The 27,172-nt window shown below is 46.2% G+C and overlaps 1 protein-coding gene across 1 annotated transcript in view; it reads right to left on the bottom strand.

The window, feature by feature from the left end:
- Positions 1–27,172, bottom strand: part of LOC144945463 (uncharacterized) — a 73,630-nt gene that overhangs the window by 13,969 nt on the left and 32,489 nt on the right. The window lies entirely within an intron of this gene.

Here is a 27,172-nt window from a genome sequence, read left to right as displayed (position 1 = left end):
GCTTTCTCTTGGGGTCCCGAGGTAACATTCGCAAAGTAGGGAGTCGCTCATTCTCCTCTGCTGCCCCCATTGCCTGGAACTCTTGCCCCCCCCCCCCCTCGCCATCCGTGATTTCCACTCCCTTTGGGCTATTTCGAGTCCGGGCATCAGGTCCCGCATTGTTTCATCTACCTATGACTCTTCCGCATTAAAATTAATATGCGCCGTGTTCTGCACAGCGTCTTGATGCGGTTGCATTTAGAAGCCGCAACACGAATCCAAATTGCATTGTAGAACCCTGCAATTAGCAGCAAATATGAAAAAAAATTAAATGGAGAGCGTAGGCGGAGAAATCAGCGCATCGCAGGATGGGCCTAGCAACCCGAGTGATTCCCGTGATGGCTAATGCCACCGGCGAGATATAATCTGAACTCATCCAAGACTCCCTCTTCACTAATTCACGTTGACCAGCTTGGTGAGGTATGGTCAAACAACCCCCATAATCGACACGGCGTGTGGGGTGACCTTCATCGAAATATAGCTTTTTAAAATTGAATGTAGAAGCATGAAAGTCATAATAACTGAGCGTCCAGTATAGGTATGGGTACATCCGCCGCTGGATGAAGGCATCTCCATGCTCTGTGAATTGTGACCATACCTTTGTATTTGTTTATTATAACCTCAACACGCTGGTCAGTGTTGGATTTCAAAGCAGTGCAGGTACGGGTTGTGAAGCAGTGTACATATTAAAGTCTGTAACAATTCACTTGCTCCGCTTGCGATTGCATGAACCATTAAGACTCGGGGTAATGGTTTCATTTGAGAATTAGTCATTTTTCATCTCTTTTGTCCAGTTTTGTTTGTACTGTCGGTCTTGCCCCTGCCTCGTTCATCCGATTGGCCTCGAGGTGACGCTTGCATATAATTGTAGTGACACCCAACACGGTCATCTTCATTAATGGCAGTCTTTATTTCTTCCAGCACGAGACACAGTCTTCAAAGATTCCCTTCACTTCAAGTGTCTCGAGCTTCTCGCGTTTCCCCCCTCCTTATATATCCCTCAAGCCCCTTTCTCGAAGGTTCCTTGACCCACTTCCCCTCCAGCCAATCACCTTCCCACTTTCTCTAACGGATCCCAACCGACCTCCCTGTCAATCATCCTCCGTTTCCCGCCCTTTTCATTTCGAATTTCTCCTCCAATCCCCTTCATCCATTTCCCCGCCTCTAACCAATCCCCTTTCAGGCCCGTTAAGTACCAATCAGAGGGTTTTATTTATTTTATTTTCTACCCACGTGACTTTACCGAAAGAACCAAAGAGTATGGATCCCTGCAGTCACGAAAACTTCAAATCTAGATTTCAGAGGGCTTTGTTTTTACTTCCTGAGGTGAGTATCGTTGGAAAGTAATGCAGAATCAGAATCTGTATTTTACCGGAGGAATCCGATAAGCTATAAAGCTCTTTTTTACAGATGTCCAGCAGGGGCGAGTAAGAACGTTACAAGAACAAACAATACAAAAACACGATACAATCTCTACGTCATGTACAGACACCGTAAACGATGCATTCCCATGCTCACAATCGCAAACGTCGACGTGTCCATAACATTTGCGAAACAGAAGATTTTACTTCGATTCGTGAACAGAGCAAAACATCATTTTTCTCGTTCAACATGGTGGTGGACACGTGTTTTAGCAACCACGTTGAGCACGTTCACGCTGCCCAAGCCAATGTTTGCTCGAAAGATGACGAAATGTGACCAATATAACGAGTAAAAATGTGTGTAACACGTTGTTCTGGAGGGTGCTCCTTGCCTATAATACGCGGGGCAAGCCGGTGACATTTGCTGAAGGGGTCGTGGCACTCGAGGGTCGCCCTAGACGAGCTGCTGCCAGCAACTGGTGCCCTCGGGTCTAGGCGAACCAGTGCAATCGGCGCCCCAAAACCCCAAGGGCAGATCTAGGCTGAGGTTTTTGGTAAACTGGGAAACATCTTGCCCCTAGTTTCAATTTAACGTCTTTGTAAGCGTTTTTTTTTAACAGAGGCATAATTATTCGGTTTGTCCGTTCCGTCTGTCCAACCAATACATTATCATAAGTGTTGAGAAATTAATTATTCATATTTCCTCTGTACACGCACGGGAATTGATTGTATTTTTTTAATTTGTCTCCCCCCCCCCCCCTCGAATTTGGCGCCCCACTTAATTTGACGCCCAAGGCGACTATCGAGTTGGCCTAAATGGACGGGCCGCCCTTGACCACAATCTGCTAATGAGACAAAAAAAAAACATGCAAGCAGTCTCGAGGTTATCCCGCTCAACATCAAAGGGACCCTTCAAATATTCTTTGTGTCTTTCGGTAAAGTCGCGTGGATTTTGTTTGAACCTATCTCCGTGATTTACCGAAAGACCCAAAGAATATGAATTCCTGCAGTCACGAAAGCTTTAAGTCAAGGCCCTTCAAATGTTAATAGAACTTGACGTATCGTCGTGAACATCACAGCGGTCTACCACAGTGGATACGATGCATGAGAGGGCTAATCAAGCGCTGCCGAGGAACACTGCACCACAAGTAGCACAGGCTGATTTAGACTTATGCTCTAATAACTTAATTTTCGATTTAAAGCTTTCGTGACTGCAGGGATTCATCTTCTTGGTTCTTTCGGTAAAGGTCTCCCCGACAGACCTGGTCTTCACCTGAGGACGGCTGCTTGCGTTGTGGCCGAAACGTCGTGAGAATTATTTTATTATGTTTTATTTTTATTATTTTATTACTTCCCTTCTACGTGACTTTACCGAAAGAACCAAGAAGATACTAACTTAATGATTTGCTAGATGAAGGCCTCCCTAACCACCTTGCTGGTCATGGGGGGGGGGGGTGAAAGGGTTCAGGGATGCCCAGCAACCAGTCTCAGATATCACTCTACACTCCTGTTAGCTGTGGCCTGGAATCGAACTCAGGTCATCGAGTCTTGATAGCGCAATGTGCCAAACAAGTCAACGCTCCACCCCAATCAGTTTATTTATGAAGTACGCAACAAACATATAACTGTCGTACACATTTACAATTAGTTGCCATTGTTTTAGTTTAATTATCAAGCGAATTATAACGAAGGATATGCAGACACATTGACCCCCTCACCCCCCTCTGACCTTCGCATCTGATTGACTCACACAAGTGACGACATCACATCTACCCCCTCCATTTAAGACCGAAACAGGAGGAGGATTTAATTTTTCGATTTAAAGCTTTCGTGACTGCAGGGATTCATCTTCTTGGTTCTTTCGGTAAAGTCACGTAGAATGGAGATAATAAAATAATAAAAATAATACTGACTGTGTTTTATATGCATTCATTAATCCCCCCCCCCCCCACTTCGCGCAAAAATTGCTCACAAGTGATGTCATCACATCGACCCTCCATTTAAGACCGAAACAGGAGGAGGATTTCTCCACAACTCTGGCCGTCCGCCTGATGAGGCTGGTTGTGATTACCGGCGAAACGTCGTACTCGGAATTGTAAACGTCGTGGGTTTACTCTCCAAAAACACCGGCGTGCGACACATCTATATTTACGCGATCTAACCCAAAAATATCTATTATGGATATAACGAAGGATTTAATGTTCATGGCGCGGACAATCCAGCATGTTCCACGAGCCACCAGCTGATGTGCGACGAGTCGCCCCTTTCATTACAGAAAGAATGAACGCCCCACAACCCCCTAATTAATTTGCCACGTCCATGGAAACTGCCCCCGATGTTTCATTCAACGCCTGGGCCTGGTGGGGTTTATTTTAATTATTCCCCTCACATTTCGGTTACCATGGAAGGTGCCGCCCTGAGAAGATGAAGATGCGTTTGAACAGCCGTCTGTGAATAATCACACCCCCCCCCCTCCTCAAAACCCCTTATCATTAACGGATTTTCTGCTCGTACAAGCAGTGCCTCCGCAATGCATTCTAAAGAGAGCCCTGCTGCTTTTAATTACAATTTTTTATGTTGTTGTTGTAGAGGCAGTGCTGGAAAGTGAGTCGGAAGAGAGAACTGGGTGATGCGATCAAAGGAATACGGCAAGGCAGCATAAAAACATAATAATTTATTTCGATTTAAAGCTTTCGTGACTGCAGGGATTCATCTTCTTGGTTCTTTCGGTAAAGTCACGTAGAATGGAAATAATAAAATAATAAAAATAAAACATAAAATAATTCTCACGACGTTTCGGCCACAACGCAAGCAGCCGTCCTCAGGTGAAGAACAGGTCTGTCGACAGAAACGTCGTGAGAATTATTTTATTATGTTTATTTTATAATTTTATTATTTCCATTCTACGTGACTTTACCGAAAGAACCAAGAATATAATAATTAATTTTTCACAATGTTGAACTGATCCCGAGTGACTGTCTTTGGCCATTTTATCATTACATCGTTACGGTTCGGATGGCGTCACCACATCAGGAGGGCTCGTTTTGAAAGAACGCAGCGATGTTTGCGCCCAGGGAAGAAACAAAAATACAGGCAGTCCTCTACTTACGATGGAGATGCGTTACGACGACCTCATCGTAAGTCGAAAATATCGTAATTCGAAGATGGCCTAGCCTACCCAAGAGTCTTAAAGAATGGTGATAAATTAGCCAAACAGAGCAATTTACAGTACCGTACTGTATAAACTATATACCGTATGTATTTATTAATTACAATACTGTATTGCACAGTAAAATGTAAAGTAAAAAAACCAAGGTAAATTCTTAGCCTACCTATATGAACTGCAATTTAATAGAAAGTTTTTTTAGGAAACAATCCTATCTGCTATAAAAACTTAACATGCATTGAACGTATCGTATCGTGGTAACCTTAAAATGAAATCGCTGAAGCTACGTATCACACATGCATTGCACGTATCGTAACGTATCATATTGTACTGTACTCACCAAGATTCTGTCCGTCGTCTGCATACTTGAACGATTTTAGGTTGTTGATGGCAATTTTGTTGTATCGATCGCCATCGCAAGATCGAAATATCGTAAGTCGGAACTACGTAACTCGGGGACTACCTGTACTCCCAATAACAGCTGTAAACAGTAAATCATCATGATCTTTGTAATTGTCATACTTTTGCATGCTGTACGTGTGTCACGAGAATGCAGTCAGGTGCTTCCGCAGTCAGAATCAGAATGAGAATATTTATACTGGAGGAATCTGATGAGCTATGAAGTTCTTTTTCACAGATGTCCAGTCGTCACTTCAGACCTGCCTCAAATCTGACATCCACAGATCTATTCCGCTCAAACAACGGTCACGGTGTTTGCGTATGACGAATACATTTCGCAGAGAATCCATTTCTGTATTCCACACGGAGAAATGTATTTGTATCTGAAATAAGTATGTAAAATGCACACATTGGAAAGGCAAACCGTTTTCCTGGTTGATTTTACTCTGCAACACTAATTATAGACATTTTAATAAAAAAAATAATACAACACGATTGAGTTAACATTCTACCATCATGAACCATGGTCAATCCACTGCTGGATGAAAGCCTCCTCAAGCTACCATCTTTCGCGATCCAGCAATGAAAACCATCCACCCAGCGCCTTGGATTGTTTGATAGTCTGTCATTCCAGAATTAAAATAATGGCAAGAAAAAATATAGAAAATTCGGCCATTTTAAATAATACAAAAAAAGCAATTACAATAGCGAAACCTTAATTATCATATTCTACAGAAAAGACCCCCCCAACGCTGCGTTGATGGTGCTGCATTTCTTATTTTAGACCAAAGCTCTATTCTGTCTCGGTGCAACAATGACTCACCGCTGTTCGGGCTCATCTTTGCACAAACACCTTCGCTTTTTTTGCTCTCTTTTTTTTCTGCTGATGGAGCAATAACTGCTCCCTTATTGGCTTAATAAACTGGCCCCATTATTTCAATTGCCGCGCCAGGAGATTGGACCAGAGACCTCTAGATTGGAAGTCCAATTTGCTCAGCATTACGCCAGTAGGCTTCACCAACTCAATGTCTCCTGTCCCCAAAATCTAAACCCCAAGCTCATTAATGCACTAAAATGTAAGTGTCAAAAAAACAACTATGGTGGTGGTAGTGAAGCGTTGGATTGAAAGCACCCGCTGCTTGGAAAACTAACAAAAAACACAGGTCGGATCTGCCTCAATTACCAACAAATACTTTTTACTGCCGGACGGACGGAAGAAATTGGGAGGATTAAGAGAAACCTGGAACCGTTAATTTGCAAATGCCATGCCACTAGATCGAATAGAATCGTTGACGACCGGATTCCAAGTCCACCACGCTCGCAAAACTATTATAGGGATGGCCGTGTCACAACCGTGGGGGGAGATGGCAGTGGTGTGGCAGGGGTGGGGGAGGTATCCACCAAGGTGACACACATCCCCACCGTAAATATTTTATTGGGCTATTCAGTGAGAACAGTTGCCCTTTTTGTAGCAGCTCACTTGGAGGAGAGGAGGGGGGGGCAGCAATTATAGCGGTGCGCTCATGTAGGCCGTTGCCAGATCAGTGTCGGACAAGGCCAGTGTGCGCACGCAACTGGCGGTACGTGCCACGGCCCTGCAGGTACGTGCCACGACCCTGCAGGCTTTTTGGTTATCCACCGCTGAATGAGGGCCTCCCCACGTCGTGCAGGTTTAGGGATTATTATTATTTATATCATGGTTGCTGAGCACAAGTCCCAAAGGGCCAAAATGCCAAGCTATTGGTGACAAACAGTAGCAGCGGAGGTGCAATTAGATGTGAGTTGCAATAACACGTTTCGGGAATTGATCACGGTTGTATGAACTTGGGAATAAAGAGACGATAGGAGGGGATTACGAAGTCGAGCAGTGGCGGAAAAGTAGCAGAATTTCAATTGCAGCCAGTCCAGTGCGGGAGCACAGATGCGGGAGCGTGCAAGTACAAGATGGCAATGGATGTATCCGTACTGTCATCCACCGCATCGCTCCCGCAAGCTCAGTGACGAGCTGCTCGTGCAAGGTGGGCTTGTCACCCCGAGCGCCATCCAGCTCTTCAGATGTGTTTTCAGTAAAGTCACGTAGAAGGGAAGTAATAAAATAATAAAAATAAAACATAATAAAATAATTCTCACGACGTTTCGGCTGCATGCGTTGTAGCCGAAACGTCGTGAGAATTATTTTATTATGTTTTATTTTTATTATTTTATTACTTCCCTTCTACGTGACTTTACCGAAAGAACCAAGAAGATGAATCCCTGCAGTCACGAAAGCTTTAAATCGAAATGTGATTTCAGGTTGCACCGCGCGCTGTTCGGCACGGTTGCCCGACGTTTTTGCTCCACGTGCCGCGCGAACTTCTTCCAGAGCCGAGATCGAGCGGGGCACCGTTGGCCGTGCAAGGTGAACTGGGAGTCATCCATCTCCTCGCACGCCGTCGACAAAGCGTCGCGCAGCGAGCGACACTTCTTTGACGCGCGCTGCATTGCCGAGCGGCCCCGCGCTCGTTACTCGAGGGACCCATTCAGCTGGGGCTTGAAAGCCATTCAAGCGCGCGAGCCCGTCAATAGGGCGCATCGGGGATGACGAGTTCAACAAACTGACCATTGTGACGTAATCAGTCGCTTTCCATTGAAGCCGCGGTTGTTTTTTTCGTCAAGCAGCATTGCCAAGCGGAGTTGCCGTGACGTGAATGCTGAAGAGACAGGCTGCTGCCCCCCCTCCCACCCCCCCGCTGCTGGAGGATTGTGCGGTTTCTACCACCGCTGACTGGGCGGAGATGAACACTTTTCAATGCTCGTTTGAGCAAAAGGAGAAAATGTAAAATATATCTTTATAATTCCTACTTCTCAAAAATGTGGTCTCTTCTTCTTGGTTCTTTCGGTAAAGTCGCGTAGAAGGGAAATAATAAAATAATAAAAATAAAACATCATAAAATAATTCTCACGACGTTTCGGCCACAATGCAAGCAGCCGTCCTCAGGTGAAGACCGAAAGAACCAAGAAGATGAATCCCTGCAGTCACGAAAGCTTTAAATAGAAATTTAATGTGGTCTCTGTTCGAATAAAAAGTAACAAAACTCGAGTGTAGTGAGTTCACGGGGTCTCACAACTGCAGTAAAAAAAGAGCATCATGTTTAATTTGATTCTGCACACATTTTGGCTAAATCCTCGCTCTGAGAATGTTAATGTGTGCTCGACTTGTCACGCGGTGAAGATTACTTTTTGTATGCAGAGCAGATAGATAACTGCTGCCCCCTCTCTTCTGTGTGGCTCAAAGGTCACTAGAAGGGCACCTTCAGAGGCGGCTCTGTGATGTCCGCTTCTGTGGGCCGTTGTCTGACATGAAGAAGGATTTGCACTGCTCTGATGGTTACGATCGGGATCAAACTGGGGACAGACTTATTAAATAATTGTATATATATAACAAAAAATTGGATGTATCAAACAATGCGGCTAGTGAAAGTTTGGTTACCATTGTCTCTTTTATTCTGCCAGCTCTTCCAGTTGTCCGTTGCGAGAGAATTATGTAAGGACGCATTTTCAGCGTTGAAGATAAACTAGTGTAAGTCCCAAAGCTTAAGAAATTACCATGCCATGTGTGTGTGCCTGTCTGTCAGACCTCGTGTATATTCCTTCATTAGCCAAGCCCGTCATTGTGCATATTTTTGGATTAAGAGGTTATATAAAAAAAAATAAGCAAATCAAATCAATTCCACCGATTCTCGATCTACCAATGAATGAAGGTCTTCCCACGTTACGGGGGATTTTTTTTTACCATACTTCACCAAGCTGATCAGTGCAGGTTGGTGGGGGGGGGGCGCTATTGGTTCTGATATCACTCGCCACTAATGCTAACCAAGACCAGGAATTTAATTTCAGCTACCGGCTTTTGGGTGCGGTGCACTAATCACTGGTCCATCGCTTCATCTCGAAGAAGCAATATGAGAATAACAAGCCAGAGTCTATTTAAAATCATTATCTCCACGAGTCACTTATTTTTTCCTGTGACCGACAGTCTCACTCCCAATGAAGGGTCTTCATTTGCACTGAGTACATCATAACGTCGCCTCTACTCCCTCTCTATCATAATGAATGTAATCTTTAAAAAGCCAGTGCTTCTTGAAATTATGCATTTGTTGCAGCGTCTTGATACGCGATCGAATTTAGGCACTTTATATCATCCACACTTTCGTGACTGCAGGAATCCATACTCTTTGGTTCTTTCGGTAAAGTCACGTAGGTAAAAAAAATAACAGATCACGACGTTTCGATCGCCACACAAGCAATCACCTGAGGACGATTGCTTGTGTGGCGATCGAAACGTCGTGATCTATTATTTTTTCTACCTACGTGACTTTACCGAAAGAACCAAAGAGTATCGACACTTTAGTTTGTACAAATCACAACTTCTGTCGCTCGCGATTATGTGGTTGCATGCGAGCATGGGGGTGGGTAAATGGGTAAATGCGTGGATTTGTGTGTGGGTGGGCGCGTGAAGCAGGTGGGTGGCTGGGTGCGTGGGTGTGTGGATGCGTGGGTGTGTGGGTGCGTGGGTGTGTGGATGGGTGTGTGGGTGCGTGGGTGAGTGGGTAAGTGTGTGGGTAGGTTTACGGTTAGGTCTGTGGGTGTGTAAGTTCGTGGGTGTGTGCATGGGTCGGGGTGTAGGTTCATGCGTGAGTGGGTGGGTGGATGAGTGAGTGGGTGGATGAGTGAGTGGGTGGATGAGTGAGTGTGTGACTGGGTGGATCACGGGTGTGTGGGTGCGTGGGTAGGTCCGTGGGTGGGTGGGTGAGTTTGAGCACCTGAACCACACAGGTAGAAAGAGCATTACCGTTTTCATGAATAGACAGCTGCTGTACGTACCTTTGTTTGCACGTTCACCAAACGTACGTGTGTTTAATGCAGACTTGATTCCTTGCAAAAGGTTTCTATTTGGTGATTGAACATCTTAACACCTAAATTTTGATTTAAAGCTTTCGTGACTGCAGGGATTCATATTCTTGGTTCTTTCGGTAAAGTCACGTAGAAGGGAAATAATAAAATAATAAAAATATTAAACAATAAAAATTCTCACGACGTTTCGACTGCAACACAAGCACAAACACACCTGATGATAACTGCTTGTGTTGCAGTCGAAACGTCGTGAGAATTGTTATTGTTTTATATTTTTATTATTTTATTATTTCCCTTCTACGTGACTTTACCGAAAGAACCAGGAATATCTTAACACCTGTTTTATTGCCAGAAACGGTAAAATCTATTCTTATTTTTTCATACTTTGATGCTTGCAAAAAAAGGTCCCGTTCTCTACGTATCTCATTCGATCGCTCACAACAAATTCCACACCGTGCAAAAGTTGATCACCCAGGAATTGATTGACCCAATTTCCTTCACCATTGTGCGTCGATGTCAAGAGAATTAAATGTCGAATCAATTTCAAAACGTAATTTAGGCCAAGACCCTCGAAAATGTACGATTTGACAGCATGCGAGGTTTTATGTGTGTGTTTGTTTCCTCATTTAATTTAATAGGATACTTAAAATGTTTCATCGCAGGCAATTGAGTTGTTTTAATTAATCAAATTTAATTATGGGGGTGGGGTTACATTTTTTTTCGACACCTGTGCATGGTGTTTGTAATATGTAGGCCAGGGGGTTTATATTCTGATGATGAGCCCCTGTTGGTGCAGTGTAAACAGCCAATAAAGCCGCCGTAAGAGTAAAATCTCTCCGTTAAGCCTCTCTCGTATTCGCAGCCTCGGCAGTCATTTCCTTTTTCGTTCGTAATTAGCGCGCAATCCTCACTCACTCACTACCCCCCCCCCCCCCCCCTGTCGATGGAATCCCTCAGTGGAGGTGACGGGAGAAAAATCCCTTGACGAATATCAAAAAACATAAAATTAAAAATAACATGTGCAGCGACGGCGCTTTCTCCGCAGAGAGACGCGTCACGTAGTGCGGGGACGACGCTTGCGACTTTAATTTTAAACTAAAAATATACATGTTGTTTATTTCACCAGGTAAGACCCCACTTGAGCTGTGTAGTTTTTTTCTCACAAGCGACCTGGCCACAAATGATAGGTCGACGAAGTGGCTTAACATCGTGTGGAAATTTATAGCAGACAAATATTCTAACCGCGTGGTGTTGATTCTAAATGTGGAGGGAAAAACCGGAGGACCCGGAGAAAAATCCACGCGATCACGGGGAGAGAGACACCGCAAAATCCAAATATACAGCAGCAGGCGGCAGGGTCTGGATCGAACCCACGACCTCCTGTATACCAGGCGAGGTAGTTAACATTTTCTAGCCACCGTGATGATGATGTTGAGAGAGAGAGAGACACGCAAACTCCAAATCTACAGCAAGCGTCAGGGTCTGGATCGAACCCACGACCTCCTGTATACCAGGCGAGGTAGTTAACATCTCTCAGCCACCATGATGATGATGAGAGAGATACGCAAACTCCAAATCTACAGCAAGTGTCAGTGTCGGGATCGAACCTACGACGTCCTGTATACCAGGCGAGGTAGTTAACATCTCTCAGCCACCATGATGATGATGAGAGAGACACGCAAACTCCAAATCTACAGCAAGCGTCAGGGTCGGGATCGAACCTACGACCTCCTGTATACCAGGCGAGGTAGTTAACATCTCTCAGCCACCATGATGATGATGAGAGAGACACGCAAACTCCAAATCTACAGCAAGCGTCAGGGTCGGGATCGAACCTACGACCTCCTGTATACCAGGCGAGGTAGTTAACATCTCTCAGCCACCATGATGATGAGAGAGACACGCAAACTCCAAATCTACAGCAAGCGTCAGGGTCGGGATCGAACCTACGACCTCCTGTATACCAGGCGAGGTAGTTAACATCTCTCAGCCACCATGATGATGATGAGAGAGACACGCAAACTCCAAATCTACAGCAAGCGTCAGGGTCGGGATCGAACCTACGACCTCCTGTATACCAGGCGAGGTAGTTAACATCTCGCCACGGGGGGCGGAGGAGGAATACGGGAAGCCAAACGCGCAAGACGCACCGAGATGTTAAACGGTGGAAGCGTTTGACATCTTGGGTATCATTGTCACGAAGCTTGAAGTGGAGCAGTTGGAGTGAAACCCGTAAGCAAGATGAAGGAAGGCAAGGTTGTCCAGACAAAGATTTGTATGGCACCGAAAGCCTGACACTTGGCGACGATGATGATGACAAGGGAACACTCAAAGCCATATGGTTGTGGGTGTAACAGCAGCCCTTGAATGATGCGTTAATCGGGTAACAGGTGGAGACATTGAAGGTCAGATGTCAACTTTCAAGTAACGACGGGATATGGCAGGTTAGGGATGAAAGTGATGTTTTATTTACACACTTAATATTTATTTTCATGTTTATTCGATGTTTCATCACATTTGTTTTTTCCATAAAGGATATTCTTGCACCCCCCCCCTTCCCTCCTCCTATGGATGGCCCTGCCTATGAACGGTGGTCATCCCCATCCAAGGTCTATCCAGGCTCAAGCACTGCTTAGCTTCCGGGATCTGATGAGAAATGTGGGGCGTTCCGAGTATGCAGATCACAATTCTGTGATCTGGTGACAGTCTTGACGTTTCTTTCATTTGGATAAATAAAAGAGTATTAATGTTATTGTAGGCACTGACACGGATTTTTAATCCAGATCACAATTCTGCTCTTTCCCATATTTGTCAAGGAATGGACTGTGCGATTCTAGAGGTTTCTTTTATTTGGATAAATAACAGAGTATCAATATTATTATAGGCACTGACACGGATTATTTTTATATAGTTGGTTTGAACATATAAAATAAAATGATTGAAATTCACATCACACCTCTTGACAGAAGACCTGGCGTGTTTTGTCCTGTCACCAGATATATTCATGCAGTGCCTTTCCAAAAAAGCCTCCAAGCTTACATTTCAAGTACCGCAGTGCCAAGATATGATCACTTGGAGGCTTTTAAAAAAAATCCCAAATGCAATAGGGTTATTTAAATCAAATGTGATTCACAAGCTTACATTTCAAGGAGCGCAGGACCAAGATATGATCACTTAGAGGTGGGTTTTTTTCCCGCCTCAAAAATACCAATTGCAATAGGCGGGTTACTTAAATCAAACGCGATCCGCAATGTGTCTTTCATCCAGACTTTGGTGCTATCCGGCATGGCTGGTAGGGGGTTTTCTCGCCTTTGGCAGGTAGGAGGTGAGGGCGGCTGTCATTTCTAAAGGGAGCCAAGAAGTCCACGTGGTGATGTGTCGAATGTGAACAGCACGTGGGGTATGGCGGTGCACGTCTTTTGGATCCAAGCGTTGGCGGATGTTTGTATGTGCGTATGTTGAACTTCTTTCGCGCCGTACGTAGCCAACCGTGCTAATCGAAGGTGCTGGCAACACCATTAGGCATCATCACCACCATCACAACACCCATCACTATCACACAACACCATTACACATCACCACCACCATCACACAACACTCATCACATCACACAACACCCATCACATCACACAACACCATTACACATCACCACCACCATCACACAACACTCATCACATCACACAACACCCATCACATCACACAACACCATTACACATCACCACCACCATCACACAACACCCATCACATCACACAACACCATTACACATCACCACCACCATCACACAACACCATTACACATCACCACCACCACCATCACACACCACCCATTACATCACACAACAGCATTACACATCACCACCACCACCATCACACAACACCATTACACATCACCACCACCATCACAACACCCATCACATCACAGAACACCATTACACATCACCACCACCATCACACAACACTCATCACATCACCACCATCACACAACACCCATCACATCACACAACACCATTACACATCACCACCACCACCATCACACAACACCATTACATCACACAACACCATTACACATCACCACCACCTTCACACAACACCATTACACATCACCACCACCTTCACACAACACAATACACCCATTACACCGTGACCATGTAGAGATTTGCAAAACTTCCAAACCTGCGGAGCTGCGAGGTCACCGAGAGATGGCAGTACAGTGAGCGGGTTCATGAACCCATCTGTGCAAGTCCTTCGAGTGCTCTCCCCTCATTTGTTCCCTGAGCACTTTCGATTTTGCTCACACACCTAGAACACTTTTGAAAAAATGAATTGGCCACAAGTCCTAATGCTTACACTCTCCTTTAAAACAAGAGTCTTGAGACTCGGTGAAGCTTTCCAGTTAAGTTGTCGCATATCCCACCGTATACTCCTTGCCCTCGTCGATTAATTGCTAAGTTTGACTTGTGAGGCACCACACGGCGTAGGCTCGCTCTCCAAGACAGAGGAACCACAGGCGAGCGGGAAGGCAGCCACACGATGAGCCGGTGCCAACAATTTCCCAAGCTGTGCCGTCCTCTATATAGCAAGATGCTATTGGCCAATTCATGAGTGCTTGATGTGGGGGGAAAACCGGAGCACCTAGAAGATGAACTGCCCATACTGAGTGCAGTGTTTGGATTTAACTAATTTTCTATAGATGCTCAAATTTACGGCTCTTTCACATATTCGCAGATACCTCAGTCGCCAGCGAGTGAGATATGCGACGTCTTGTCTAAACATGTTCTAAAGCCTCAGCACTCGAACTGGGCCTGCCGATTAGGCATGTCTCTGTGTGTTCCTACCCCTGGCTGCGTGGGGAATAACCCATGGGCGACCCTCAGTGGAATAGCCCACAAATCCGTATTAGAAAACAAATTAAAGAGGTTATTGGCTGGCTCAGTGGGAGAATAATCTCCTTATGCAAGGAACTGCACCAACACGCATGTGTCTGTGTTGACCTCGTCTTAGCTGTTTCTGAGTTCGACACTGAGCGACCAAGCACAACATTCCTTTGGTTAAACCACGCAAAAAAACCTCCACGAAGACAGACCGACGGTGCAAGTAAGTTAGTAAGGCATTCATACCTCGCACATCAATGTACGTGGGCAAGACAAATTCGAGATTGTACCACGGCTACATTTCTTGTTTGTTCGTAAAGGTGGTGAAAGGTGTCGCCATGAAATTACTTTTCATTTCCACGGCTGGTGGAATGGCCTCCCCACTAGGTGGTATTTTGGCCTGCTCTTCGATGCTGGACTACTCTTCTTGGAAGAGCTGGGATTATCCACACTTTACCCCCACCGCACGCAACGACTAACTATGGCGCACCCATTTATACTTCTCGGTGGACAAGAATCCCGTAACCATTGTTTCATCTGCAGCCATTGTTTCAACGGCATCCATTGTTTCAACTGCAACCATTGTTTTTCAACTGCAACCATTGTTTTAACGGCATACATTGTTTCAACTGCTTCCATTGTTTCGATTGCATCCATTGTTTTTCAACTGCATCCACTTTTTCAACTGCAACCATTGTTGTAACTGCATCCACTTTTTCAACTGCAATCATTGTTTTAACTGCAATCATTGTTTCAACTGCATCCATTGTTTCAACTGCATCCATTGTTTCAACTGCAACCATTGTTTTTCAACTGCCATTGTTGGGAGATCTCTAACCGAACTGGCGAATTTTTAATTTCAAGTACAGTGGCTCAGCCATTTCACAACGACAACAAACCGATTCTTTGGTAAATTGGGAAATATAAGGCTGTGGGTTACAAAAAACTACTGCACTGTACGTAATGATCTCATGAACATTATTTATTTATGGAAATTAAGCACAACGATAATAAAAGTTGGTGTTTATCAATGACAGCTTCAAGTGCGTCTCAAGACTCCTTTCCAAAAGGGTCTCCCGCATTGGAGTGTTTGGCCAATTTCAGTGTTTGGTCTGTGGGAGGAGAACTGGGGTACCTGGAGAGAATCCACCAAATCTGAGGAGGGATAACACTCCAAAGCCTCTGCAAAGGAAGCTCAGGAAAAGCTTCTGCGTGGGTTTTTTTCCCGCGGTGGCGCTGTGTGTAGCTCTCCACGTACAAAAAAAGGATCCCCAGTTCACTGGATTATTTTGATTTGAAAAAAAAGTTATTCACGTGTAAGTTTATCACATATATCGCTGCACTGGAGGAGGGGTTTTCTGCTGTTAAAAATAGTACCCATATTATTCTGCAATCCTTACCCATAGGAAGTGCAAACAAAGGAAGATATTGAAAATATATATTTATCACTTGACTCTCTGTCATTCACAGCGATAGAATCGCATCAGGGAGACCTCCGAGATGCTGATTGTACCCTCATTCGACGCGTGAACAACAGCGGAGGTGCGCACCTCCAATATCGCTCAGTGCGCAGCATGAAAGCAATGCATTGTGCCGTCTCTAAGCGCAAACTCAAAAACGCTCGCCCTGCCACGTATCACTGGGAGCTAAAAATACGTAACGTGAAGAAGGCGCCCTTGCAAACAATCTGTCACACACATGCGCCCATCATTTTCGGCTGGGGAATTTCCCCTTGCGCAGCGGTTAAGTGCAAGGCGACCTGAGTCGGAGGTGAGCGACATCAAAAGCACACTTCCCTTGGAAGCAAAGTCGGCAAGTGCTTTTATCCGGAGCAGTGTGCTTGTATCAGAATGTTGCCCTGAGCCTTCTCCCACCAGTGGAGTGTAAGCATGTGTTGCTCATATCAGAACTTTAATTCATCGCACATAAATGTTCCTTTATTTATGTGCTACGAAGGGCCATTGGAAAATAACATCCCCCAATGTAAAATTTTCCTTTAAAGGCCACAATTTTGTTGATGTATTGAATTTACTTATTTCAATTATTATTATCTATGCTTGTGCACCCAATGCCAATGCATTTTGGTCAAGGGGGTTATTTTGACCATACTTCACCACACTGGTTGCCAAGTGCCTGGCGGATGTGGGTGCCCTTATTGAGTATGGCTCCTCGGGTCACTCAAGGAACCTCAGGCGTGGCGGCTATTGATGAAGTGCAACACCCATACAGAAGTCTTTCATTCAGGTCGTTGAGCCACATCATTTGCGTCGGGAATAGCGGAGCGGTGCGTCACTGTGATGATGATGATGCCCCCCCCCACTCTTCGTATTTGTGAACTGGACCACTGAGTTCGTGAGATGTTTCGCGGTTCTGTTCTGGGTGACCATAGTTGCTCACTGCAGAGAGGGATTTTACACTTGACATTTTTTTGCATCTGCTGATTTTTTGTGGCCCATAAACTTATGTGGATGATCGACGGCTGTCGGAGGTGAACGTATTGTGCTGTATTTCCAATTGTGCCCCCCCCCACCCCAGAACTGTTTATACATGACCTTTGCTTGCTCTTATTTATCATGAGTTTGAACATTTCAGCCGTATTTAGTCTGTGCTTCTAACTCTTTCCTGCAAGTTTATTGCCATTGGACGTTGTAATGACGATGCTGACAGCACATCTAAGTTGGATGTTTTCTCCGTGGAACTGTGTGCCTCTATACTCCGATCCACGTCTTGCAAAATATCGTATGCTGTTGTGAATAAGTTTGGCAAAAATGTACCGGACTGTCTGACTCCCCAATGAACATGTACGTTGGCATTTCCTTCGTGTAATCTTCGTGCAGCTGTTCCATGTTGGCAAATGTTTTGTTTTACTTAACAAAACAATCAATTTATGCCTTTCCTTGTGACAGCTTGGATGACTGCATTAATTTCTCCTGAGCCAAATGCCTTTGTCAAAGCCTACAATGGTCAGGCGCCATGGTGAATGAAACTCAATGGGTTTTTTTTCCAGAACCTGATTAATGGTTTTGTCTGTAATCGATGGAAGACAAACCTTTGCTAAACACTGCTTGCTTACATGGTTGGTTGGCCTCTAAATTTTCCTTAATGTCTTCTCAACAATGTTAGTGAACAATTTGTATGTGTGTTGAACTTCTTTCGCACCGTACATAGCGAACCGTGCTCATTGGAGGTGTGGGAAATGTGTGATAATGGGCTAGAAGGTATGTAGGACTTTCACAAGTTTGAAAATAGAACAATGATTTAGGCATCATTCCAAGATCAGTCTTTCAATTCTATGTAAGTATTTGTTGAACAAGTCTGCTGATACTGGTAGGAACCACCTGGTTCCACCAGCCCACAGGGGATTATTGTGTCCGTCCGTCTGTCGTGCAGGGAGGGGCTGGGTGGAGAGGGAGGGGCTGGGTGGTGAGGGGAGCGTGGGGAGGGGCTGGGTGGGAGGGTGGGGAGGGGCTGGGTGGGGAGGGTGGGGAGGGTGGGGCTGGGTGGGAGGTGGGAGGAGTGGGGCTGGGTTGGGAGGGGCTGGTCACCCCGCGGTGCCCTTATAAAACTCAACGTTTAAGCTACTCACGCCGGCTTGTGCCCGCCCTCACAGTCGGCCATATTTGCGGTATACACCACGCTGCCGTTGACCCTGGCCATTGACCGAGCAACCCAACGTTCCTACCAGCTCCCTCCGCAGGAATGTGTTATTGTTTTTACAATTAGTCCCACTTTTTTCACACCGGATGTAGCCAACCGCGCTAATCAGAGGTTCTTTATTGAAGTGCGAAGTGCAGAGTTGACTTCTTCCTGTGTGGCATCTGGAACCTTTTTCTCTTCATCTGAAAGATGATCTGATGTATAGGCTATGTCATTTCATTTCCTATTGGAGATCTGCTTGAAATTCCTCCATTGATTTTACAATGGAGGGAATGTTTATGGTTCTATCCTTCTCCATAAGGGCTACCACATGTAAATGTTTTTAAATGCAAATGATCAACATCCTTATTGCTGCTTTAATGCTCCCATACCTTGCTATGATGTCTTCAATCATGATTGTCTTTGTGTTCATTGATTCTTTTTCTCATTATTTTCCTAATCGTTCTCTGTATTCAATCTTCAGTTTCGCATCTCTGTCTAGTTTTATATGTATCCTCTTCCTCAGCAACGAATCGTTTTGTGGTTTCAGACAATCGTCTTCGTGTGTTCTGCTTTCTTATCTATCACCCAACTTTCAATGCACTATTCCAATTCTATGTTGGTTAGACCACTATAAAAAGCGGTAATATCTGTCTCATCGATTTGATGGAGAAGGTTGCAACTCTTCTTCAGAAGCACGGAGTTCTTCACTGCTTTCCTTTACACCTCACCAACAATATCCCACGTTTGGGAGGAGCAAGGTATTAACAAAAAAGTGATCAAATATTGTTATTTTCAATTAAAAAATTAGATGTTTTTTTTTCTCCCGAGGATAGGGCTTCCTTGTCATAGGAGATTCTCAAACCCCAGTTCTCTGGCACCACTGCTGCAGAGTTCAGTGTTTACCGTTCTGCAGACGCATGCAACGTTACCTCGTTTGTTAAAGGAGAGGATTTGGTAACCGTGGGTTTGGTAACCGTTGGGTAACCTGCACCACGATGGGGCGTGAGGACTGGAGTTTGAGAGACCGTTATCCAGGAAAATTGCAGCGGTTTTAATGTTTTAGAAATGTAAACGGTAGGCAGGTCAAGATTAATCGTTTCAAAACAAAATCTCATGCTCATGGTACATGCATCAAACACGCAACGTGGCGAATCACTATTCACGATCCATACAAATTACATGCAGCAAAATATCGTACGATGCTCGCGTTACATTTAGGCAACACAATTTTTTAAAATCACGGTTTTTGCCGATCACAGGCTCAAAGGCCTAAAACACATGCCAAGCAGCCAGCGAACAAACAGCAAACCGTCAACGTGGCAATTGACAAAGCGTGGATACGTCGATTGAATTTAGCAACAGCAAGAGCGACAGAGAAGCTCAATCACAACTTGGGGAAAGAAAACTACGGCGGAGGAAATTCCAAAGAATGCGCAGAGCGGTGCAGCAAAGGGCAAGACGCGGTAAAGAGAAGTGCTTTTGACCTGCATTGTGTTGGTTGAACACAGTATGGATGAGCTGAAACAGTCAGTCTGGCAGGTCGATTCCTCGAAATGGGTAGAGGAACGAAACTGTACAAACGAGCCAAAAGAAAAAAATGAGAAACAATACAAAGGAGATGGTAAAAATGAGACCAGAAAATAAGCTGCTCCTTCAATCATAATCGCGACCCCACGAATCGTGACAATTCATCATACCACTCGGATGGGGTCGGGGGGAGGGAGGGAGGGGGTGGTGGTAAGCATTGCCGTCCCCACGTGGGGGACACCGCACTGATTTTGTCGCCGTTCTTTGCTGTTTTACATTTACACATAATGCACCCAGCCCACCGCTAGAAGGCACGCGTTGGTCATACACGCGAAGTGCCATTCACGCCACGCGTCAATCAATGCAATGCTTCACAACACCGCGTTTACGTTGGGTTTTGCGGTGACGAAGGGTGGTGGCTTGAGATGGAGCGATTGTGAGGGTGCAGTGGCTGTGGGCTTCGTGGCGTTTGGGCTGAGAGAGGCTGACGTCGGGGGCTTGATATCTGTCGAGGAGGTTGGAGGCCTATGTGTCGAATGGGGGGATGAGATGTTGATGCGCGTGGCGTGTCGGTTCCCGCTTTGAACGTAAAAAAAAGCCTCCTCGCGCTGATTAGCCTCGAATTGTAATTGCCGAAGCTGTGGGAGAGGCCACGCGTAAATGGGACTTACAAACCGTAGATCCGTATTCACTGTCCCCAAGACGGTGACATAAGACGTCTTAATTCACAATGGGTGAGAGAGCCCGGCGAGATGCACACATCTACATGCCGGAGGTGTTCTGGCCTTGGAGAGGGTTATTATCGTGAACTAAGAGGCTCACTAGAGAAGCCAGCAAACAGGTCGGAGGGGTGGAAATTTGTAATACGGAGCCATTCATTGCCTGGAAACAAGATAACCGCGTACACATTCGTTGTTTATTATATGGCGTTACATTTATGAGAAAAAAATGTACGTCAATAATCTTCTTGGTTCTTTCGGTAAAGTCACGTAGAAGGGAAATAATAACAATTAAAAAAATAAAACATAATAAAATACAATTCTCACGACGTTTCTGCTTGCGTTGTGGCCGAAACGTCGTGAGAATTGTATTTTATGATGTTTTATTTTTATTATTTTATTATTTCTCTTCTACGTGATTTTACCGAAAGAACTAAGAAGATGAATCCCTGCAGTCACGAAAAGCTTTAAATCGAAATACATCAATAATGTTCTTTTGGTCTTTGGGTAAAGCCATAGCGAGGCAACTCTCTCGCTATATTTTTTCACCTGATGACGATTGCTTGTGCTGCGATCGAAACGTCGTGATAATTTTATTATTTTTTTCTATCTACGTGGCTTTACCGAACGACCCAACGAATATGAATTCCTGCAGTCACGAAAGCTTCAAGTCAAGATTTTACATCAATAATGATTTGCCCCAATTTGAAATTCATGGAAAATCTCGAAACAACGGTATATGACTTACGGTCCCCAAGGTGGTAGGGGTGGGAGGAACTGCTATTGTAGCCCCCCCCATCCCTCATCATCATATGTGCACCTCCGCTGCAGACTTTAGCAAGTCTCAATAATACGAGATGAGATGGAGCGACGAAACCAGCCCGTGTGCTGGTGCTGAAGCCCATCACTGCAGAATCGCGAGAGAAGGGGGAGCCAACGTGGCAAGGCCTTCATCTAGCAGTGGATCGAACACGCCTGACGACGATGACGACGCGTAGCCGCTTCATTATTAGAAATTAAAGACATCGCGGTGGATTCTAGACACGCGAACACCTTACCGTGGTCTCACAGCGCAATAAATGCGTGATGTCGATGTATCGTCACTCGATTCATCTTGGGGCGGTGTGCATCCACAAACCCATTCCCATCCCCCCGCAAGGCCATGCCCCCCCCCCTCAACACCCCCCCCCCCACACTTTCCCCTTGCCCCTGTCTGACCCCCAACTGAGCTTCCTCCACTCCCTGTCTCTCACTCCCTCCCTCCCAGACTCGACGCGCACATTCCCCCCCTCCCGTTGTCTTCTGCACGTGACCCCCCCCCCCGCTGCCCTCCCCCGGCAGCCTCCGATAGGCCCTCTCCTCTGCATCCATTTGTCAAATCTGGTTTCGTACAATAATAATAATTGTGGTGATTGATTCACCGTAGCAAGTGACCCTCGCGCGCTCCACGTTCAGCACCAGTGGTTTTGGCAATGGGGGCAGGTGTTGGATTTGCCTGCGCTCGTTGATGCTCTGTCGGGAGGGCCTCCGATGGAATTATTGGTGACGAATTAGTGCCAATTACTCTTCAAACATTGACGAGGCGTCTTGGATAAGGTGGGGGGTGGGGGGAGTTACCCACACTTGACCCCACTTCCCTCGCCGTGTGTGTGGTGGGGTGAAGTGTGTGCTGTATGTTGAACTTCTTTCGCACCGTACGTAGCCCAACCGTGCTAATCGGAGGTGCGCGGGAAGGACAACAACGCTAGACATCGAATTCTGTTAGAAAGAAAATGAGTTTTCAATCTGGATTATTTCCAAATGCACAGCTCCAGACGCATGTTTTCTAGACACTGCTGGCTGGACAGAGCCGGCGGAGGCGGCGGTGGTGGTGCTTGGTGATGGTGCTTGGATTAAAAAAAACCCGCCCCCGCTGGTTCAGCTGCCGCGCCGGGTGGTCGAATCGAAGCGGTGACCTCCGTCTGGGTTGCGAGCCCAGAGTGGCGCGTACCGCACCGACGCGGCAACAACGTCCCGTGAGTTGCGGTGAATTGATCGAGATACGGAGGTCGCTTGCTGTCCATGCTGTTGATGGCAGCCGCATCTCTGCTATCGCTGCGAGCAGATCCCGCAAGGTGTTGGCTCAGCTCACGCCCACATCCGACCTCTAAAGTTCCGCTCTTTTACAGAGCCCATCCCGCAGCCATCTGGCTTTAGGGTTTCCCCTTTTGATAGATAACTGTTGGCTAGAAATAAGGGGGGGAGCGACGGGGGGGCTAAGGCACTGCCCCCCCCCGCCCGCCGCCAAAAAGCACTTTTGGGTTGTGTCCGGTTTGTTTTTCCACCGGCAAAGTCAGACGACAATGACCGATTCCAGCAATTGTCGTCTGCATCGAAGCCGAACACGAAACGCGGGCAGCTGCGTTTGCTTGGGGCACGCAAAGCGACATTTCACTTTGGGCTCGGTGAACCCGCGGGGAAACCCTCACGCAGCAAGCATGGCTCGGTGACATGATGACCGAAAGGTTCACAACTGCTTGATATTACAATTTAACCCCCCCTTCTCCTCTCTCCCTCGGACGATTCAGATGAATTGCCTCAATTTAAGCTCATGATTCCATTCGAGAATGGAATTATTTTGTTGTTCTTCTTGGTTCTTTCGGTAAAGTCACGTAGAAGGGAAATAATAAAATAATAAAAATAAAACGTAATAAAATGATTCTCACGACGTTTCGGCCACAACGCAAGCAGCCGTCCTCAGGTGAGACGCTGTCTCCCCGACAGACCTGGTTTTGCGTTGTGGCTGAAACGTCGTGAGAATTATTTTATGATGTTTTATTTTTATTATTTTATTATTTCCCTTCTACGTGACTTTACCGAAAGAACCAATAAGATGAATCCCTGCAGTCACGAAAGCTTTAAATCGAAATTTATTTTGTTGTTCTTCTTGTGTGTCTTGGGGCAGTGCGGTTGTTGCCGTTGGGCGCAGCGATGCCCGACGTTTTGCTCCGCTTGCTGCGACCTCCGCGGAAAACGCGCAGCAACTGAAATTTCGCCTTCGTCGGAAAGGAAGGTGGGGGGGGGAGTGAATTTCGCTTCCTCGAGAAGAAGCTACCAGCACGTGGAGCAGAACATCGGACACCACGCTGGACAAGTGTGACGGTACAAACTCGGAAGCGCGTCGGAGAGCTGTACAGTGCAACCGAAAGACAAAAACTTACGAATTGGCTGTGTCTTGGTGGTGGCGGGTTTAACGACGCACTTACATTTACGCCATCTAACCCAACAAAAATATTTGTGGATACTGGTTTCGAAAGCCTACCGCGTTAAAACATCTCTGCTCTGTATTGTACGGTGTCTCATTTTGTTTTCTGTCCCGTATTTGCATTTCTGTCCACTCCAATCACCGAAATGTCACGGCGGACCGCATCATTCAGAGTCACGATGCAACGCACGTATCTCGAGCGCGGGAGTCGAGGGTGCTCTGATGGATCGATGCATTGTTACACCTCCCTTTGAAAACCTCTGCGCTGAGTGACTTGAAGATGGGCGCATATTAAGCTTCATTCATCAATTATTGATTGAATTAGACATCTCCGGCTGCATCTGATACAGATCAATCGCCATGTCCACTGGCGTATTGTTTAAGCCTTCGTGTTGCTAAATCCCCGCTTGGTGTTGCCGGGAGGCGGAGGTCATATGTGGTGAGCACTCCCCGCATCGGAGAGGGCAATTCCGCGACGCCACCTCCAAATGGCAGGGTCTTGGCGCTCCGCTGTTCATTAATGCCTCCAGTGGAGGCGGTGATTACAATCGAATGGGTTTTGCCTCACCTACATTCCATTCCAGTTGCTCGTCAACTCACTGTTAAGTGGCATTCTAAGATTGAGCCGGTTGTAATAGCGCTTTGGGGTTACCAATCTAAATTGTATTGAATAATTTACCTGCGATTTTGTGAGTAAGCTTCCCATACTCGCCAGAATTAAATAATTGCGAATATAGCCATGCCTTTAATTGTCGGTATTTCATCGTCGTCGTCTTAAGCCGTCGTCTGTCCACTGCTAGACGAGCCCCCCCCCACCGCCCACGTCTCGTGATCCTGCGATGCCACAATCTGTGCCATTTGCACGTGAACTGATGTCATCGCTTCGTCTCAGTGATGGCGGTGCTCTTGGGGTGCATTCAGTTTATGTAGATATCCACATTTATTTAATATTTTTCTTCTGCAGTTTTTATTGAAAATGCAATATTTGATATCTCAAAAACCTGATGTGATAGACAAAAACTGATGCCAGATTTGGAATCAGCACCCCAAAATTACCTTAAACCCGTTGGAATACCTTGTGCCAGAAAAAGTGTGTTGACCACATGTAATTTATGGACTAAGTAACACGCTCCTTATGCAGACAATCTAAGGCATTTCACAGTACAGTACACGGTTGAACAATCTCTATTTCCTTTACAAAACAGAGATGCGTTTTGTAATCCTGCTGCAAAATCGGTTTAACCCACATGAAGGTCAAGTGACACGTGTCGACACGGGCCGAGCTGCCATTTAATTCCATAACAATGGATCGTGAGCGTCACACTGAGAATCGGATGGCGGTGGGTTAATGATGCCAGTTGTTTGTTCCATGTCTTTAATATAAATTACTGGAATTATCTCGGTTATTGCGTCTGAAAAAAAATCTATGTTTTCCTCTTTAGAGACGTTCGAAAAATAAAATCGAATTGAATTAAATTTATTCCATTTTCATTCCAGCAACGGATGAATGCCTCCCCACGTTACGCCAGTTGTGGTGCTTTTGTTTGACCATACTTCACCACGCTGGTCATTCTGAGTTTCATACCTATGATTATAAATGTCATCTTTGGGGTGCTTTTTTGAGTGTACGGTTGGCACGACAATTGTTGAATCAACAAGCGAACACATTACGCCTCCTTCACCATATTTTTATGTCCACATGAAACATTCCGAACACGGCACGGAATTTTGGGAGCGCATTCTTACAGCAGAATTTATTCAACTCAAGGGGCAAACTCTGGGCCGGTTTCCACATTCAATGTCTCCATCAGCAGCGTCAGGCTTGCTGAAAGCAATGCTGCTGAATTTGCCCAATATCTATGAGGCCAAGGACTGTTAACCGTTATAAATGGTCCCCAGTTATTATTATTGTTAAAACGCACAACTTTAAAACACACAGCACGCACACACACAAAAAAACACAATCAGCGTATTCGACAACGTCTCGGAGCCTTACGCGAATATTTGTACTGGCGATAAATACGCAATTTTCTTTCGGGCTTCTGATTTGAGTGAGCCTGATTGAGTCTTAACATCGCCGAGGCCACAATATTCTGCATGAGCTCCAAGTTGTTGCTGCTGCTGCCGCTGCTACTGATCCTCACCGAGCCTGCATATCCCCACAGCACTATCGCTCGCACTGCCGGCTAAAAATAGACATCTGCAGTGGGATGCAAAATGTCACCGCCCCCCCCCCTTGCATTGCGGTGCTACCCCCCCCCACATCCACCCCCACCCCCCTTGCCAACAGTGACGCACAGAAAGCGCGGTGCCAGGGGAAATATGCGCCCCACGGCAGTCTGACAAGCACCACCCACACACACACACGCGCGCGCCTGCACCCACACACACACACGCGTGCACACACACGCGTGCACACACACACACACACGCGCGCGTGCACCCCACACTCACACACACACGCGGGTACACGAAGACACATGGGCACCCACACATACAGACAGACGTGCATGACATTGCGCGTGCATCTGCGTGGACACACGTAGACATACGCGCGGGCACACACACACACGCGGAAATATATTCCTTATATCATACACACACACGTACAAAGAACACGGAATGCGCATGAGACAGGTCCACATCCTGTGCTGATGTTTTACCGCACAAGGCACTCCTCATTTGAGGCTTAGTCGACCTAGGGGAGGCCCAGGACCGGTTCACATAATCGTCACCGGTGTTTGGCCGTGAGCAGGGAATCAAACTCGGGTGGCCGGGTTCAAATCACAGTGGACTAACCGCTGCACCACCGCTCCCCACTCAGACACAAAAAGACAACGATCCCCCGTATAGCCTTAACAGACTGTTGGGGCAAGTGCTGTTAGCGAGTGACACCTATGAAGGCCGACACGGCACACGAGGGGGTGGGTGGCCAACACCACGCACTGCCGCCTTTGTCTCGCCGGTATCGATGTTTTTTTTTTACACAATCGTCACCGGTGTTAGAATCGAACTCGGGTATCCCGGGTTCAACGCACAGTGGGCTGGATAACCCCTGCACCACCAGTACCAACACCCAGCCATTCGCCACCAAGTGACGGCGACGTCACCACGGCGCCTGTGAAGTGTCGAAGGCTCGCTGACAGGAGGAGGTCTCGGGACAGACCCAGGTGGTGCCATGGGATGACCGGTAGATGGACCAGATGTACCCCCTATTGTGCCAGGCTAGGGGCAGGAGGTCTCGGGACAGACCCAGAAGGTGCTATGGGTTGGCTGACTGAGATGACCGGTAGATGGACCAGCTGTACCCCCTACTG

The sequence above is a fragment of the Lampetra fluviatilis genome, chromosome 37 (genome assembly GCF_964198595.1).
Source record: "Lampetra fluviatilis chromosome 37, kcLamFluv1.1, whole genome shotgun sequence".
In the NCBI taxonomy this organism is placed as follows: domain Eukaryota; kingdom Metazoa; phylum Chordata; class Hyperoartia; order Petromyzontiformes; family Petromyzontidae; genus Lampetra; species Lampetra fluviatilis.
This window is presented reverse-complemented; position numbering and strand designations above follow the sequence as displayed.